This window comes from Rhinolophus sinicus, linkage group LG07, assembly GCF_036562045.2.
Source record: "Rhinolophus sinicus isolate RSC01 linkage group LG07, ASM3656204v1, whole genome shotgun sequence".
Taxonomy (NCBI): Eukaryota; Metazoa; Chordata; class Mammalia; order Chiroptera; family Rhinolophidae; genus Rhinolophus; species Rhinolophus sinicus.
In genome coordinates, this window is record NC_133757.1 from 117,966,520 (window position 1) to 117,986,516 (window position 19,997).

Genomic DNA, 19,997 nt, shown 5'->3' on the forward strand with positions numbered 1-19,997 from the left:
TACAGTATTTATATATAGGTTATATTTAAAAGGAGCAAAACAATAGTAAAAAAATATAACTCAAATCTGTCTGTAGACATTAAAATGATGCTAAAGCAACACTTATTTATCCATTCTGTTCTTGAATATTAAGTGGCCTGTTTTAAAATACAAACACATTTGCATAATAGCATAATACATTTACAGAATGTATAAAACATTATACAATTACTAATATATTAAATGGATATATTTTATAAGACCACTTTCCTTTAAATTAGTGAGACTGAATTACAAAAAAAGACTATGGACTAGAATTAGAACTAGCTGTGAATATATTTCTTAGTTTTGTTTTATTCATATAGGTAAGAGTTTTACAGCAGACAATATAAGTTCATTGTGTATCTCTAAGAAAAGAGCTCGAGGCATTGATGACAAATGCCACCGACATAGACTCAAGGTTAACAATCATCAAGTCAACAAATATTTTTAAAATCCATGCCAGACCCACTTATTGCCATAGTTTTTATAAATGAAACTGACCCTCAAATGGAGGAGAAGGGAAATAAAGAAGAAAATATCAGTTCTCAAACATTTTATAATGAATACAAATAGAATGGAAAGGGTTAGAAGGGCTATTCACGGAAGTACTTGCCGGAAGAACCTCACACTGGGGGGAAAATAAAAGAACAAGGAAAATCAAGGACACAGGATTTATTTCGACAGGAACCCAGCAAGGGAGGGAGAAAAAGCTCAGAAAGGATGATGTGAACCAGTTTACAGAGACAGCATCAGAAAAGCGTGCTACGTTGCACCCAAAGTACATGGTACAACTGCACTCAGATTAGACAGGAAGCCATGAGGAGAAGGTTTAAAAAATGAATGTAAGAAATGGGAAAGTCAAATACAGAGGAAGTGCTCTTTTTAATGCATAAGGAAGAATGGTAATGCTTTGAGAGGAAGGTATTGGAAAGTATCTTCATTACTTTAGGGAAGATAAATATGTATCAGGACCAAAATTAAATGAATAATTTCAACATGTAATTTTATAATATCATTCTTAACATTGTTCTCCTAAAATTGTAAATTATATGAAATTGCAACTATATAATAAAATAATCTCTTTTGATAAAATTCAAAGAGATTCTTTCACTTCATGTGCCAAATATAATAATGATTTGGTTTTGAACCTGTTAAAAGTATTCTCAAAAATCCTGGTACATACTTGTAAGCAATTAATTCAAATGCAGACCAATGCATTATTGTTATTGTGATTTAAATAAGTAGCATTGTCAATAAGTAGCATTACTTTATATACTGTGATTTTTTTTTTCCAAAATAGTGAGCAACTCTTGGTAAATATTTTGAAAACAATTTTTATATTGCATGTGATTCTGCTAATGTCAGGGAATATTAAAACTGTCAAAATATGTTATGTCTGGACCTAGGAATAGTGTTAAATTTTAGGTTCTGATAATTTTCTCTAGACACAGGACAGTTCTTCATTAAGTAGGACTGTCCTTAACCCAGGACGTCTAGTATGTCAAGGAGAAACATCAACCAGAATGAATATCAGTTGGGCCTCTTCCATCATTAGGACAACAAAATACAAATTCACAAATTTCCAAATGCTCAACAGGACATGGGGACTCCCTATCTCTCCCACCTCCACACAGATACTGAGATTCAGTCTTTAGGGTATTGCAGGACAATTTTCAAGAGGCTAGAGTACTGTGATTTCACAACCATCATATTTTAATCCTCTCTCCTCAAACTCACGTTCAATCATTTAGAAAATTATTTTAGATGTGTATTGGAAATAAGACCTCATTTCAAGCAATTTTTAATCATCACCACCAAAGTAAGATCTTCCCACCGAGGCTACCAAAATAACTACTGATTCCTTGCTTCTAGTTTTGTCTATTTCACCGTTGGATCTGCAAATCAATTATCCAAAAAGCAAGAGAAACTTTTTTTTTTAAACTATTCTAAATTATTGCAAGTCAGTTCTCCACTCTCATCCTTTGAATGTCTTTATTTCTACTTGGAATAAAGTAAAGTTATCATTCGTTTTTTTGCCTGGATGTTGCTACAAGACCTAGCCTGTGTCTACTTCTGTCTAACCGGGTATCCTACCACTCTTCCACTCTTCAGCCGCAACCAAGCTGTCCTTCAAATTCTCCGTGGAAACATGAGGCTCAGGAATCCCGGGCTGTGCCCTCTGCCCTTCCTCCCTAGCTTTATGGAATGTGTTTCCCTAAGTTATGCACATGGGTACATCACGTGTTTGTTTCAAGTCAGGTCAAATAATTCGTATCTAAACTAGCAGCTCCATGGAGCATGATTTTCCTTCACAGAACCTATTAATAACTGACATTATATCATATGTTCATTTATTATATTGTGTTTATCTATTCATGTTATAGTATGTTTTCTTCTCTTAAAAAGCAGAAAATTGGTCTTATTATATATATATATATATATATATATATATATATATATATATATTTTTTTTTTTTTTTTTTTTTTTTTTTTTAAGGAGAGCGCAGCTTACAGCGGCCCATGTGGTGATCAAACCGGCAACTTTGGTGTTATCAGCACCACGCTCTAACCAACTGAGCTAACAGCCACACTGGTCTGATTTTAATCTGCTGTATACCTGGTACCTAAAATACTCCCAAGAAATAATATGCACTCAGTACATGTTGAATCCATGCATAAATAATAGTCCCCATTCTCCAACCTTTAGGAAAAACAGTGAATTTCAATGAATATTGAAGGTTGTAATAATATTTTCTTTGAAATGAGTTTCATTCTTACTATTAAGAGGAAAAATATCTCTCTTTTTGCACTTTGCTACACAATATATCACTTTATGAGATCATAAAGTTATATATATTTTTGGTCACAAGTAGAGTTTATCCCACCCTGAAATCCTTAGTCTGATAGCTATTCTTTCAATATTTGCTGAAGTAAATCTTCTAAGCTTCTTCTATTGGAACGCTATTTTTTAAATTCCTTATTTGTATTCTTCTTTAAATGAGCAAAGGGAATAATCTATCCACAAAAGACTTACAGTAACTCAAATGCCAATGGGAAAATGAATATTTTTAATGAAATATTGAGGTCTGTTATTTTACATTTTGTGTTGTAATATAAATATGCCTGCCTGGGTATTAAGAAAAGAAACATCCTGAAAATATCCTTAGGGTCATGTACAGGTAATGCAAAGCCAATAAAATTGGTTCACTAACAATTTTGAGACTTCCCAAAGGTTCTGGAAAAGAGAGTTAAGTTTCCCATAAAATCAGACAATATTTACAATGCAGAGAAACTGCATCAACAAATCATAAGCTTATGGTATAAGACACTTGTAGTGTTCCAATTGATTTCATAGTTTCACTTAGCAGAATAGTCACAAAACTATAATTATTTAATCTTCCAACCATTGAGCTATCTTACCTGTAAATAATACAATTATACTTTTCCACAGAGATACACTTATAAACAAATAACCAAATATTTTAAAAATAAAGAAATAATGTAGATGATGCAGTCTGTCAATCCATAACCTTTTGGTAGAGAAGTCCCTAATTCAATAACCAATTACTAATGACAATACTTATAATAATAATAATTATTATCATCATTATTACTGAGATCTGAAAATATATGTTTGTGTATTTACACTGAAGAAACTAATTTGAAACCGAAAATCTGTTCATAATTTTAATATGCATTATAGCATATAGGTCTATTTTATTTCCGTATTTTTACATAACTTCCCTGAAGATAACAACTTTACTTGTTAAAATTGAACAACTAAATTCCCTGCATCAGATGAAAGTGTAAGAAACAGAACAGATTTGGGCAAAGGATGGATAAAACTCAGCAGAAAAGTACTACAATGTGTAGGGAGGAGGGGTCAGGGAGGAGGGCTTGCCTGAGAGAGAGTCATACTGTCTCAACTATGCCTGAGGCTCCTTGCCACTATTAATTTAGTATTGAACTTCGGAAGCTCTCTTGCAAGAAATTAATCTAAAAAATCCTTTGAAGTCTTTATAGAATGTTAATGGTTTTTAATTATGTATACATACACTATATAATACATATAAAGAAATTCAATAATACCTTGTAAGCCAAGTTTTTATTCCTTAAATCATTATTTTTTATAGCTGCAAAAATATATTTTGCCTAGTTAATCCCCATATATGTAGGAAATGTTCACAATTTGTTATTTTGTTTATGCAATTTTGTACAAAGTTTTTGACAGTTTATATGTAGTACTGTCAAAACATTGTTAGCCAAGATGAAACTGTTGACAAAAAAGAGTATTCTTAGTATTTGAAGAAGAAATCATTTAATTCTACATAAAATTTGTTAAATATTCTAGCTTAGAAATAAGCTTTAAGATTTTCTTGAAGTATCATTATAAATAAGAAAAAATATAATAAGAGTATAATTGAAAATCTTGACTATCCTTATTATAGCAGTGCAAAAGTAGCACTTTAAACTTGAATTGCAGTCTAATTATTAGTTTACTTAATCTTAACAAATTGCTGATAAATTGTTTATGGTTTTAACTTAAGAAACTACAATAAAATTTAGAAACAATAAAGATCTTTTACCTTAAAAAACTTTGACATGGACTATCCAGTTGGCTCTAACCATATTAAATTAAAAAAAATAAAGTATAGCATAAATTTGTACTTGCAATTTACATGTGGATGACAGTAAGAAACAACACATTTTTATCCATTAAATAGGATATTTGCAAATTCTTATTCTGCTTTCTATTGTATCTCATTCTTCTGGGTATCTGTATTGGTGTGTGTGTGTGTGTGTGTGTGTGTGTGTGTGTGTGTGTGTATGTGTGTGAATTACATTTCTATAATTTCTAATAAATATATAGTATATACCTCTATCATTTATATAGCAACTATATATTTAGAAATGAGATTATATCAGATATACTTAGTACTACATATCAAAGTTGCTTATGCAGATAAAAATTCTAATACAATGTAATTTTTCACATGCTATTTATTGACATGTATATACACACACAGACACACACACAGAATATATATGATCCATTTTGGCAAATACTTAGCCACTTTCTCAATCATCATATCCTACCTTTCCATCACCCTGGAGAGTTCTTTTGACACAAATATGGCAGCTGCATGTTGTGATTTTAGGTATTTATCTTTGTAATTCTGTGATACCGTTTTTTCTTCATTAAAGTAGTAGACATCTGCACTTATACAGATAGGCTGGTTCTTCACTATCTACTCCTATCTGTGTTATCCTTCATTGTTAATTTCTGGTAAAAGACTGGGTCTAAGGGTTTTTTTTAGAAGTTGAAAATTCTTGATATTCACTTGCCCAATCTCCCTAAATTTAATGCATGTGAAATTGTTGATCTCGACCCAGATTATTTATGGGTTCAACACCAGAATGATTTGGGAGCTAGTGTGGCAAAAAGGCATATGATAAAGAGCCCATGTTCATCGCCGCAGAGGAGCAGAAACACTCATCAAGCAGAAACACTTCTAGAGATAACCTTATAAACCCTGTGACTTACTGCTTGGCAGTGCTGTTGGGCAATCACGATTACTTTTACTGAGAATGTTTTCTGTCCTCTGATTTTGCCTTAGGTCTCACCATGTGGCCTTCCTTTGTTTCTTGCTATTTCCTAACAGCTTCCACCATGCTTCTGGATGATTCTATATACTAACCAATGTCCATAAAGTATCTTTGATGCATATCAGCCAGTTATTTTTGTTGCTTGTTTCTAAGGACACTAATTGGTATAAATAAATAGGTATATTGTTCTATGGTTGGGAGAAAAAGAAAAAAAAGTTAATGCATGTTCCAGGAAATAAGGAGACACTCTTTGGTCTGTGAAAGCCAGAGTACTCCAGAACAAAATTACTTATTCTTTATATGCAAGTATTACATAGAGACAGGTGAAAGCTAAGAACCTAGACAGGAAGAGTAAGAGAGAAACAATAATTGATAACAGAACAACTGAAGAGACAAAACAGATTGATTTCTTTAGGGAGGAATAATGTTAGTGGCCAACATATTAGCTACAGGAAAAGTTGGAATTATGAATGCAGCAAAGAGCCAACTAAAAAGTCACCATGCATTTCTTCAGTCCGAAATGGGGTGGGGGTGGGGGGGAGCAAGTGCTCCTGGCTAATCAAATATTATGGGCTGATGTGAGGCATCCATTGCTTACACCTGAGAAGGATAATTAGCTAATTAAATTCTTAGGAGGAGCAGAAAAACAAGCTGAGGTACAAGGCTCGACCCAACTGAGTTGTATGCAGTGCTGCCAGAATGAATGTGAATTGTAAGCCCTCTGACTAGAAGGAAAGAAAATAAGTAAGGATTTTATTTCAAGCCGGAAAAAGTACAGAAGTTAAGTAAACAAAACAAAAAGGATACTGTATTAGCAACAAGGAGAAGGCGACATACTTCCAAAGTTTTGTATTAATTGGGTTTATTATCTTAAATATTTATTCATGGCAATATTACTATTTAATATTAGACAAAGTGTTATTATATATCATACTGTATTTATTATATATGTAAAGTATTATATATTAGACAACTTTATTATATAAAAATTCAAATTTCTGCCCCTCAATTATGCCTATCTATAAAAAGAAAAGTTGCCCTTGATTGTCTGACACTTACTAGAGCACAGGGTCAGCTGTTAATTTGGACCTTAGCATCTATATGTTGCTATGATTATATTGTGTCTGCTGGCTAAACAGAAGGAGTGTTTAATGAACCATATTTCCTACTCATACTTCACATAACTAGGGGAAAGTAAGCGGGCTAAAATTACCTTGTTGCAAGGTCAAACTTTATTTTACACTAACATTTTTGATTTGATATGATTTTGATTGATATGATTTTCTTTTAATATATTAAATATAAAATATACTTTTGAATAAACCATGTGGACAGCATTTAACTCTATTTAGAAGCCATTAACTAAAAGAAGACTGAACTGCAATTTGAATTACAAAAGTTCTACAATATAGATAGAACATATGAAGGCTAATTTTGTGTGTCAACTTGACTGGACCACAGGATGCCCAGATATCTAGTTAAAAATGATTACTGAGTGTGTCTATGAGGCTGTTTGGGGAAGAGACTGGCACATGAGTTGGTAGGCTGAGTAAAGCGATTGTTCTTCCCAGTGTGAGCAAGCATCACCCAATCCATGGAGGGCACAAAGGTGGAAGAAGGGAAAATCTGTTCTCTCTTCCTAACTGTGAAGCTGGGACTTTGGTCTCCTGCCTTTGAACAGGACTTACACCATCAGCTCTCCAGGTTCTAAGGCCTTTCGTCTTGGACTGGAACTATACCACTGGCTTTCCTGGGGCTCCAGCTTGCGGATGGCAGATCATGAAACTTTGGAGCCTCTATAGTTGTCTGAGTCAATTCTTCATGGTCGCTTTATATGTATATGATATATACATATAAATGTATGTGTATTGTCTGTCTATCATCATCTATCATCTATCATTTATATCCTATTGATTCTGTTTTTTTGGAGAAACTTGACTAATCCAAAACTTGTAAATTTGTTTAAAAAATATAATTTAGTGGTGTTTTAAAGTACTAACTTTCAACAAGTGGTGTTTTCAAAAGTTATATGTTAATAGTTCCATGTTTGATCACAATAGAAGTGTCAAAACTAACGTAAGCCACTTGTATGCAAAGACGAATCTAAGGAATTACTTTTATATTAGGTCATATTAGTTCAATACAATTTGCAAGAAGTGAGAGGTTACATTTGCAAATTTTTAAAAAGTGCATTGAAGACACCTATAATTTAGGGGAAAAGAAATATGTAATTATATTATGAATAAAACTTTGAGATCATATGGTATTTGTCTTTCTCCATCTGACTTATTTCACTTAGCATAATATTCCCTAGGTCCATTTTTTTGTTGTTTGTTTAACACCATACTTTTTAATGTCCTCTTAACGTTTCTTTTTTTTCAATCCTGATATCAGATCTACCATATCTTTTTTTTTAAATTCTAATTTAGTGGGGTGACAATGGTTAGTAAAATTACATAGGTTTCAAGTGTACAATTCTGTATTACATCATCTATATATCACAATGTGTGTTCACTACCCGGAGTCAGTTCTCCTTCTATCACCATATATTTGCCCCCTTTACCCACTTCTACTGTCCCTACTCTCCCCACTTCCCTTTCTTGAAAGGGAAAATATGTATTAACTTTATTGCTTATAATAAACTGTCCATTCTTTCTAATTCTGATCACGAAATTTCTAAGAATCTTGACATCAAGGGAAAATAATACTATTAGGTTGGTGCAAAAGTAATTGTGGTTTTGCAATTATTTTTAACCTTTTAAACCACAATTACTTTTGCACCAACCTAATATTAAATGAGGAATGCTGCTTGATTATTATAACAATATATTCTTGTAAAAATGGATTGTATAATGACCCAGTGTGGCCTTTAAAATGCTTAGGCTTAATGCACTAAACAACAGTGTATTTCATTTGCAAGGTCAATAAAACTGGTATTGAAAGAGATGCTTTGTCTTTAGTAACCTCTTAAATATCAGAAAACCATTACATAGAAACACAACTTTAAATAGCTATAATTCTCTGTAACTCATAAGTTTCCATAACATATACATATGTAAAGATATACCATTAAAGTGGGTCAGAAATATTATTTCAATACCTCTTTATCAGACATCAATCAATCAAATATTAATGTGAATTCTATTAAAGCTTCAAATATGTTATAACAAGGAGTACTTGAAAAAAAATAATGGAAAAGATAATTTTCAAAAGTTTGTGTTTACAGACAGTTTAGTGGTTACCAGAGGGTAAGGAGGGAGGGGGTTGGTAAATGAGGGTAAAGAGGATCCAATACATGGTGATGGAAGGAGAACTGACTCTGGGTGGTGAACACACAATGCAGTATATAGATGACATATTATAGAAAGTTACACTTGAAACCTATACAAGTATAATTTCACTAAAAAATACCCCATAAATTTAATTAAAAAATGTTTAAAAAGTATGTGTTTAATAATGTGAAAATCAGAAAACAATATGTTTATTTGTGACTATTTTAGCCAATCTAAATATCTACATCAAATATAAGTACTACAAATTTAACAGGTAGTGCAATCAAAATTGAAATATAATTTACAAAGATAGTATAATTTGTATGGATATAGAAATAATTTTATTCTGGCAAATGTCAGAGAGGTTACTCTTCCATCAAATTGGCTAATGGAATCTTGTTTGTCAATAATATTGTTTAATAGTTACATTTTTTAGAGTTTGTGTAAGCAATGTAAAAAGATGTCATTAGAGTAGCCCTGAGGGTTGTAAGAAGAGAAGAGGTTTTTATTTTCTCTGATGAGTTCATGGTACAAATGGAAATGAGAAATTATAATATATTTTTTATGTCTTTGACACCTTGCCTAGCTGGCTCACTGTTGCACATAAATTTCCATAATGTTCATCATTGATTGCAGAGGTGCCGTGAAATAGCTTATCTATCTGTTGATTTTTTTTAATTGTAACCTTTTGCAAATATCCAAATATATGATTACATTGAATTTTTAAAAATTCTTTATTCTATACATGAAATATGGATTCAGCTGTGTTTTCAAGTAAAAATGACCTTGGCAAGCCATTAACCTTCCATGGCTCAATTTTCCTATTTCCAAGATGTGATAACAATACCTGCCTCTGTTTACTTTGAAGAGAGTGAAAATAACAGAGATAAGGTAGATTCTCCCAGGGCCTAAAATAGCTACTGATAGTAAATGAAATACTTTATAGAAATGGAATTGACTTTCCCAGCCACTAAGTAAACTTCAACTAAGTTACTGTATCAAAATCATTATAGAATCTCAAAGAACTGAAATCCAAATATTTACAAGCATAACATAAAAATTAAATTAAGTATTAAATTGATTTGGAAATACTGAAAACCAAATTCTCCTATACTATAAACATAACCCAGGAGAAAAAGGCAAGAAGGCAGAAATTACTGCTAACGAAAATATATTGTGAAGTAATATGACTTACAAATTGGGTTATAGTTTATAAATATGACTACATATTTAATTTGATTCCCATAATAATCACTTGAAGTACTAGTACAAATGCCTCTGGCATCTTTAACTTTTTCACAGAAAAGTTTATATTTAGGTAAGGCAAAACAAGAAATGGTATGGTATACAGAGAGTTTCAGAGTGAAATTCCATTGAAACACCTGAAATCTCTAGAGAGCAAATAGGAAATACAGTCACTAATAAGAAATGGGGAGAAAGCCAGGTGGCTCAGCTGGATAGAGCGCAAGCTCTCAACCACAAGGTTGCCGGTTCAATGCCCGCATGGGATGGTGGGCTGCACCCCCTGCAACTAAGATCGAAAACGGCAACTGGACTTGGAGCTGAGCTGTGCCCTCCACAACTAGATTGAAGGATAACGACTTGGAGCTGATGGGCCCTGGAGAAACACACTGTTCCCCAATAAAATTTATTAAAAACAAAACAAAACAAACAAAAAAACAACAGAAATGGGATGTGTCTAATCTATAGAAAGGGAAAAAAAAGCATACAAGCCCCTTCAGACTTCCCCTCCCCTGAAAAGGTGCAAAACCTACCTCAGCTTTCATCCAAGATGGAGTAGCTGGAAAATTATTATGCCTCCTCCTGATAAACTATAAAACTGGGTGAAATACATATGGCAACTGCTTCCAGGCAGTGACAAAAGATGACACAAAACTGAAATCCCAGGAGGAGATATAGACAAGGCAGCCTTATGATCATCCCAGATCCATGCCTTGGGAAAATCTCCCAATACCATCACAAAGAACTGGATTTCAAACACAGCATGGTGGCTTGACTAAGCTGCAGAGGCTCAGATCAGAGTTTGAGGAAGCAGATTCGTTGTCATCTGCAGGGGTATCCCAATGTAGAAAGCTGCACAGAAAGGTCATAGCAGTTCAGGCAGGGATCCCCTGTGAGCCAGGGGTAGAGAGCTCAGATGTATGTACAGAGTGAGACAACCAAATGCTTCCCAAGTAGCAGCTGCTACTGAGCTGAGAGTGCAACCCAAGTGTGTGTATCTGTCCTAAATCAAGGACATATATGCTCAAAATATGAGATTTTTCATGTATGTGAGTTATTCCTCAATAAAGTTAATTATAAAGTACATCATTATTGATGCTTTAAAACTAGGACATGTTAAGATTAAAATAACCATGTGACTTTTTCTGAAGTCACAAAACCTGTAAACAGAATGACCAGCTGAAAGTTAAATTCACTAATCCTTAATCCAAAGATAAATTGGGTCTCTTCCCCAAACTCTTGCCCTATATATTGATATATACTAAGTATTACATTATTAATGTATAATGGTAATATACATTGCATCATTATATGTGTATATATATATATATATATATATATATATATATATAGACTTCATATGTAGTGACACTATAGAACAAAATTACCACAAAAAATGAGGATCAACTATATTTGGACGTGTGAGATACCTATCTATTGATATCTATAAAAAGAGACTATAAAAAAAGATTTTGAATGGGACATGTGGAGAAAAATCACTCTACCGTGTTTCCCTGAAATAAGACCTAACTGAAAAATAAGCCCTAGCATGATTTTTCAGGATGACATCCCCTGAACATAAGCCCTAATGCGTCTATTGGAGCAAAGCTTGATATAAGACCCGGCCTTATTTTGGGTGATACACAGCAGTATTAAATGTATACAAGAAAGAGACACTACTTCACAAAGACTTAATCAAGTATTTAAAACTAGTTCAATCTCTGAATATGTTGAAGCAGTAGATTCCTATCATGCTAACATAACATTAATTATTCAGAACTATCTCCTATATAAAAATAACATTATCCCAAACCTCAATCTCTCTCCATATTTTCATGAAAAATATCTGTAATGCAAATAATAAGTTATGGAAATGTATATGAATTGACACTGAACCAAGTTAAGAAAATGAACTTAGCACAAAGGTAAATCAAGACATATATTTGTCAGATATAGGCTTTAAAATAATTGCTGTCAGCATATTTTAGATGGTAATTGGCAAAGGTAAATTTTTTTCATTAGACAACAATAAATTTCAAGCAATAGTTAAGTGGGAATTTCAAAACTAAAGGTACAATAATTAAAAGTCAAACTCAATGAGTGGGCCTTATAGCAGATTTTATAGAGCTAAAGAAAGAATGAGTTAACAGAAAGACATAGGAGAAGAAAACACACAGTCTGAAGATAAAGAGAAAATTACATGGTTAATAAATAGAAAAACATACATGATATACAGGATACAGTGAGGGTAGCATAAATGATATTGGGGTCCCAGATGAAATAAAATAGTCATATGACCAGAATATTAATTGAAAAAATTATAATGGATAAGATTCAAAATATATGAAACAGTACATAGAGAATATTAAGCCAATCATGAAATAATCTATTTGTATGGTTTCCATTGCATGAAATTCTAAAATGAGTAAAACCAATCTAGGATTTTGCAGGTCAGGATTGAGCCTACTTCTCAGGAGGAGGATTGAGGTGATAAATGATGGGGAGTAAGAATGCTTCTAGTTTGATGGCAACGTGTTTTGTGGTGAGTCTGTTTACTGTTATTCATAACTTGTACACTTATGGTTTATGTACATTAATATTATTGTTCCAAGTGATTTTTGATATTATTACTACTTATAAATGCATAATATAGAAATCAGTGACATCTTATCAAAATCTTATATCTAGAGGAAACTCACTTAAGGAAATATAAATGGGGAAAAATTATTTCCCAATTATTTGTTGCCCATATATTATTGACTGTCTTTCTAATTAATAATTTATTATCAATTTAGCAGGAACTACTTTTAATTTATTCTCACTTCAGTACCCTTATTCTGGAGGATCTAAACACAGAATGTATCTGTTTAATATTTAATGAAATCTTAGGGAATCTTGTATATGTTGAAAAATAAAGCCACTTTACCTTTATCCAAAATCATAACCATCCCTATTCCTCCCTGCGTCTCCCCCCATTTCACCCTCACATAGAAAGAAAATTCACAAGGAAAATTTTATCTCTCAGAAATACTTTCAATCAGACATATTGAAAACTACATATATTGGTACTAAGAAGTTAAAATAATCTAATTTCTTTCAGGCTCCATGTAACCATCAGGCTCATAAAAAGTCATGAGCTACCTGCATAATCTCAAAAATAAACAGGGTAACTTAACCTTCATTAAACATTTGAAATCAAATCTTGACCCTAGGTATTCAAAAGAAAATCAAATGTTGAGTCAGTTAAAGTTTATCGGTTGTATATTATAGAACAAATCTGAAAAAAAGGTAAAATCCGTAATAACTTTGTATTCTAACTTGCTCTGTATCATTTTCAAACTGCAATTCTTCCATGTACCTTTGTATATTAATGTAATAATTGTTGATTAAATGTAAAAGGGACAAAAGGTATAAATGCATTTTTGTTCTTTGGATTCAGCAAAATGGAATGTTTAAATGACAAATTTAGTTTTCCAGATGGGGTCAGCTTGGAAACCCAAAGACTCCATTGATTCATGCATAGTCATGTATTAACCACTTGAGATTTGGATAAAAGGGATTTAAGATTCCTCATTTCTCATTTAGAAATAATTGCTTTAATAACTTACACTCCAGTTTGTCTTCAGAAAATTATCTTTTTAAATTAGTTGGCTATTGAAGGTCCTTAGGTATACACAATGTCAAACTTAGAATTAACTGAAGTGTATTCTCTATCAGAAGACAAAATTCCATCTGTGCTTATTTATATTCAATGCCTAGCTACTGAAATATATTCAATCTCAATATCTGAATTAGTCATGCAATGAACAAAATTTACAGGATGAAAAGTTAAAGATTCTCTCTTTTTACCATCAAAGGGATGTATAAGCTTTCAGTAAATAGTTGGCCAACATTAAGAGCAGTCAAAATTATGCAATTATAATGAAAAATATATATATGTATATCACATATATAGAGATTAACATATTCAAATAAGAGTATCTTGTACTAACCTTGTCATTTATATTATGCATCCATTTAGTTATTTTCCACAGAATTATGAACTAGACCTGTACTATGAACTCTAATTCATAAAATACTTTATGTGATTTGAAACATGCTGCAACATAAAGCCTCTTATTGTTGTAGTGGTAGTTTTTCCTTAAGCCTCCAACTCATGACTGCTGCCTCAGTATAGTCAGAATCTAATAGTTAGATATGTCGAGTTAGATATGCAAAACTGATATGTGGAGTTGATAGCTCCTGAATGTTTTTTACAGAATTACACTCTTAGTATCTACATCAAACTTGGATGCTTTAAGTCTCACAGTTATATGTCCAGAAAAGGCAGATGACCCCTGCTCCTATCCTTTCAAACATTGTGCGCTTGGTTTCACTGCCTCTAACTCTGTTTATCTAAGACTTTCTTCTCTCTAATTTTTATTTTAAGAAATATAATATACAATCTGCTTTCACAGTTTTTGACCCTTTACTGAAATATTTGGTAAATTTGAAAATGTTAATATAAAAATATACCATTCTTCAAATAATTGGACAATAGCTAGATCTATTGGGAATAGATCTTTAAATGAAGCTAGATCTTCAAATGTGAACAGCACACCTAGTCTTAATTTACTAAGATAATTTGTATAATCCCTTCCAACTAACAGTGCCTAAAAGTTACCTGTTATGGTTTGCAAACATATTAACGAATCCAGTCAGATGATTTATGGAAATGGACAATCCATATACTCTTATGCACCAATGTGACTACCAAAGCACACCAAGCATCTAGTGAAATAGCTGTATTTGTACATTTTAGCTGTCCTTTTATTCCTGCAAAATAGTCAGGATATTAATCCAAAAACTGTGGTAGTGACTGATCCAAATGTTTTTAAATACAACATAAACCATCAAATATATATTTATAGAAAACCAAATTATACAATTTCTTTGATTTATGAATGATATGTCACTAAAGAGAAAAAGCAGTTTCAGTTTTATTTCTCTGAAGATCACGATGCTGTGGCTTTACATGTGAATGAAGTCATCAGCTAATTTACTCTGCTTTTAGCAACCCACTTTAAGCAGTATTTAGCTAAATAAAAAATAAGAGTCCTTGAATTTTAAAACAGTTCTTTGTTAAAAAAAAATGGTATCAAAGCACTTACTTAATCCTAAAGTTCTAAACTGGGAAATTGTATCTGAAATAGTTTTATGTTTTCTTCTTAGAATACACATTAATTATGCACTTAAGTAAAAAGATTAATAAAATGGGTACTCAGGATTTTCCTTTTGTATGCAGAAATAGACTGATGACATCTGGGAAAACTGTCACTTAGTTAAAATGATTTATCTTCTAATTCACTGTAATCCCAGGGTGACAAGAAGTGATATAAAATAAGATAGATATTCTATCTTCAGGGCTCTTACAATATATTCTAGAATAAAGCACAGGTTAGGTATGAATTGATCAATTAACATGACAGAATGTAATTGACAGCGAAAAGGGATGACTTATATTATAAATTTTGGAAAGGATATTCTAGGTGGATGGATATCTTTCAAAGAAATAAGATAATGCAAAAAAGACTGACAATAGAATAAGTTATTTGAAATATAAAGATGAATAAATGTGATATGATTTAGATTATAAAATGAAAGTAGTCAAAGTGAGGAATTGAGATTCGGTAACATGAATAATTGAGAGTAGGTTAGTAGAGGTTCTGAGATGAAAATTCAGTAGAAAGTAGAATGACATAACGGCACTCACCCTGCTTTAAGCTTATTTGTATGTTTGTCATGCATGCGGCTTTCATTCATTCTAAGATCCATAAAAAGCAGCTAAATAATCAATATGTCAATAATATCAAACCTGAAAAAATATTAGTTATACAGTGCATCAGTGCTCTATATCAAAAGGGACAGATGCTAACTCTATTCTAGGTCATATATTTGTGGGAGCCAGGTCACCCACCTAAATCTATTCTTCTCAGGTACCTTGGGTATTTGATGTTTCTGCATTTATCCCAAGGCCTTTGAAGTTGACGGATAAGAAATACGACAATTATGATATTTATTATTTGGGCTCAATTACCTTCTCCCTTCTTTCTTATAGATAGGTTAAATTTTCTATTTCTATTAAATCTACTTTGCATTTTTTATTACATTTATTGGACTGACACTGGTTAGTAAAATTATGTAGGTTTCAAGCGTACATTTCTACAATACAGTCTATACGTTGCATTGTGTATTCATCACCTAGAGTCAGTTCTCCTTCCATCACTATGTATTTGATCCCCTCTTCCCTTTCCACCACTCTCTTCATGCTTACCCTCTGGTAACCACTAAACTGTTGTCTGTGTCTATGAATTTTCATTTCTGTGTCTTGTTCCTTTGTTGCTTTAAATTTTATATCCCACATAGGAATGAAGTCATAAGGTTCTTGACTTTTTGTCTGATTTATTTTACTTAGCATGATTATCTCAACATCCATCCAAGTTGTCGCCAATAGCAGTATGTCATATTTCCTTTTTTTTTTTAAGATTTTATGGGGGAAGGGGAACAGGACTTTATTGGGGAACAGTGTGTACTTCCAGGCCTTTTTTTTTTTTTTCCAAGTCAAGTTGTCCTTTCAATCTTAGTTGTGGAGGGTGCCATTCAGCTTCAAGTTGTTGTCCTTTCAGTCTTAGTTGTGGAGGGTGCAGCTTAGCTCCGGGTCCAGTTGTCATTGCTAGTTACAGGGAGCGCTGCCCACCATACCTTGCGGGACTCGAGGAATTGAACTGGCAACCTTGTGGTTGAGAGCCCACTGGCCCATGTGGGAATCGAACTGGCAGCCTTTGGAGTTAAGTGCACGGAGCTCCAACCATCTGAGCCACTGGGGCAGCCCTCATATTTCTTATGGCTGAGTAATATTTCATTGTATATATGTACCATATCTTCTTTATTCAATCATTTATCGAAAGACACTGGTTATTTCCATGTCTTGGCCACTGTGAATAGTGCTGCAACGAACATAGGGGTACATATACTTTGCATTTCTTAGTCGCACTCTAGCCCTAGTCTCCCACATAGAACAATTGAATCCTCCTACGCTAATATTAGAACATTTGACATCAGTCACCTGTTATTGGATTGTGTAGGATGAGTTATTCTCACAACTAGTCTTAATATAACACATTTATTTTATCCATTAAAGACTGGAACTGGTTTTCCATATTACCAAATTTGTTCCTAAAAGACTATAATTAATGGGAATAATATGATTTGATACTACACATTTCTCAAAGAGTCAAGATAGAGCAAAAATGGGAGCATGAGCTTAAAAGATCCAGTAAAATAATGTTTACATCAATTACAGTAAAAATATAGAGAAATGCTAAGTTATTACCTGCTTGAACTGTTGGTAACTAATTACATCTCCTTATTTATCAGTTTTTCCTATTTAATTTTTAAAATTTAAAGCATTTTTAAGCTTTAAGAACTATAGCAACAGTTTCTTTTTCCTTAAGCTCTATTGTTTAAAAACACAAGGATTACAAAGTAGATTAATTAAATATATGTCCCCACTTCTGTGGTTAATTTAGAGAGAAAAGATCTTTAGTAAGTACAAATGTTTATGATGACCATCAAGTTGTTCAGCTTGCATATATTAAACATAATAGTCTTGTTTTCTTTTTCTTAAATATTTTCCCTTTCTTATTAGCCAACCGAATACCTATGGAGAAGCAATATAGGTCTCTCAAAGAAACACTATCTGTGATTGCTCTAAATTTACTGTATTGGAGTCTATACAATGTAATTGGTAATAATTTCTCTTTTTGTAAACTAGTAGGCCTAAAACTAATCATTTCTAATCTTTTGAATTTGAAAAAGAAAATTAATGTTCTCCATGTCATTATTCCTTTCCATATTTTCTCTAAATTGAATGCATAGGATTTTCCTCCCAAAGTATGATCAGGTGTATTGGCATTAATGTGCATGGAAGTATTTGGCATAATGCTCTTTTAAAAATCAAAATTAAGTTGCTATAATTGCTGGGGATTACAGAGTGCACACAGCATAGGACTGCTCCTTCAATTCTCCTCCTGAGGCACGGAAATTAGTAAAGTGAAAAATAAACCTATTAGCAGCTAGGCTGTGATAGGAGAACTAAAAATTAAAGTAGAAACCACAACTTTTCAAATACTAGTACAATTTGTAAAATAAGCAAACTATATCAACCCATAACATCCAAGACAGACCATCTAAGGTCGAACACAACACCATTTCATTCATACCTGTACATATCAAGACCACTGACATACCTAACTAACAGTAACTCTGCACAGTCATATTTCTGAAGTAACAAAGAACTGATTCTTACAGAACGTTTGCTGGTTTTAAAAATCTGATGAATCACATTGCCAAGTGCAGCCCCTCCATATCCTGTAAGTACCCTCGGCTGACACCCCCGCCCCATGAGCTATCCCATGGGTCTCTTCTTTCCCACCGCCCATGCTACAACAAACCAATCTATCCAACTTTGTTTAACCCCTGTATGTTACTAGTGGTTTGTGATTAGTAGGCTTTAACACGTATAGGTCCTACAGAATTTTGTCTGAGACCTTAAGTGTCATAGACCAGGACACTTGACTTGGTAACAGTGTGCAAATATGAGATTCCTTTATAGTCTTTGCCTATCTGAGGCACCAAATTGGAAACTGCAAATATCCAGCAAGAGTAAAATGGATAAATACATTGTGATAGATTCATAAAATGGCATGTTATACAATAGTGACAATTGAAAAATACAACAATATACAACAATGGATGAATCTGACAAAAATAATAATTACAGAAAGAAGTGAGACACACAAGAATACATATCGTATGATTATATTTATATAAAGTTTCCAAACAAGCAAATATAATTAATACTATTAGAAATCAAAAGGGTGATTACTATTGATGGGGAAGAGCATTTGGGAGGGCTTATGAATTCTTCTCAAGTTATTTGTGAACCTGGGTTCTCATGAAATAGTTGTGTAAAATATCTAAAAAATGATAGTTAATGAATTGTGTACTTTTATGAATGTGTTATACCTCAAAAAAAGGTTAGCAAAAAACAAAAACAAAAAACAAAAAAATCCCAAAATATGAAGTCATATCTTTTCTCATCATGATCTGTTCTACAAGAGGTTGTAGTCTCTTAATGAAAAGTAGATAGAACAAATTTTCATTGATTGACGTCAGATGATATCTAAATTTAAAGAGTTGCATATACTAATGCAATAAAATTTTATTTCACCAAATAAAACATAATGTTAGATTCAGCATATTAGAGTAGGTTATCTCAAAACACTGCACAGATATAAATTTAATTTACAAATGAAAAACATTAAATATATTGCATGTTTCTATATAAATATAAACCTATTATATTGACATTATTGTCTGATTACATGTGTGTGCTTTGACTGAATTAAAAGTATCATTTAGCTAAGCTGAAGACACATTTATCTTTTCCTTTTTAAGCCATGCTTTACTATTAAGAGCTCAAATAGGAATAAATATCTTGTCAAAGTCCTTCTTTATACCCATATATCAAATACATGATTATCATTTATGTGGAGTAAAGATTCTGCAAAAATATATTTTCAGTCCATAAAAGAACAGGCAAACTTTGTTATCTTAAGAGCTTGTAAACTTCAAATCCTTCTCAGACCAGCAAAACAATAAACATTCGTTATTATAAACTTAATGTGCTTATTTTATCAAATATCACTTATAATTGTCTTAATTATTTTGAATTTTATATATTTAAAATCATCAATGTGATCAGGAAATCATCTCCCCAAAATAAGTTTGTTTTGAGGTGTGCTTTGTGAAGCA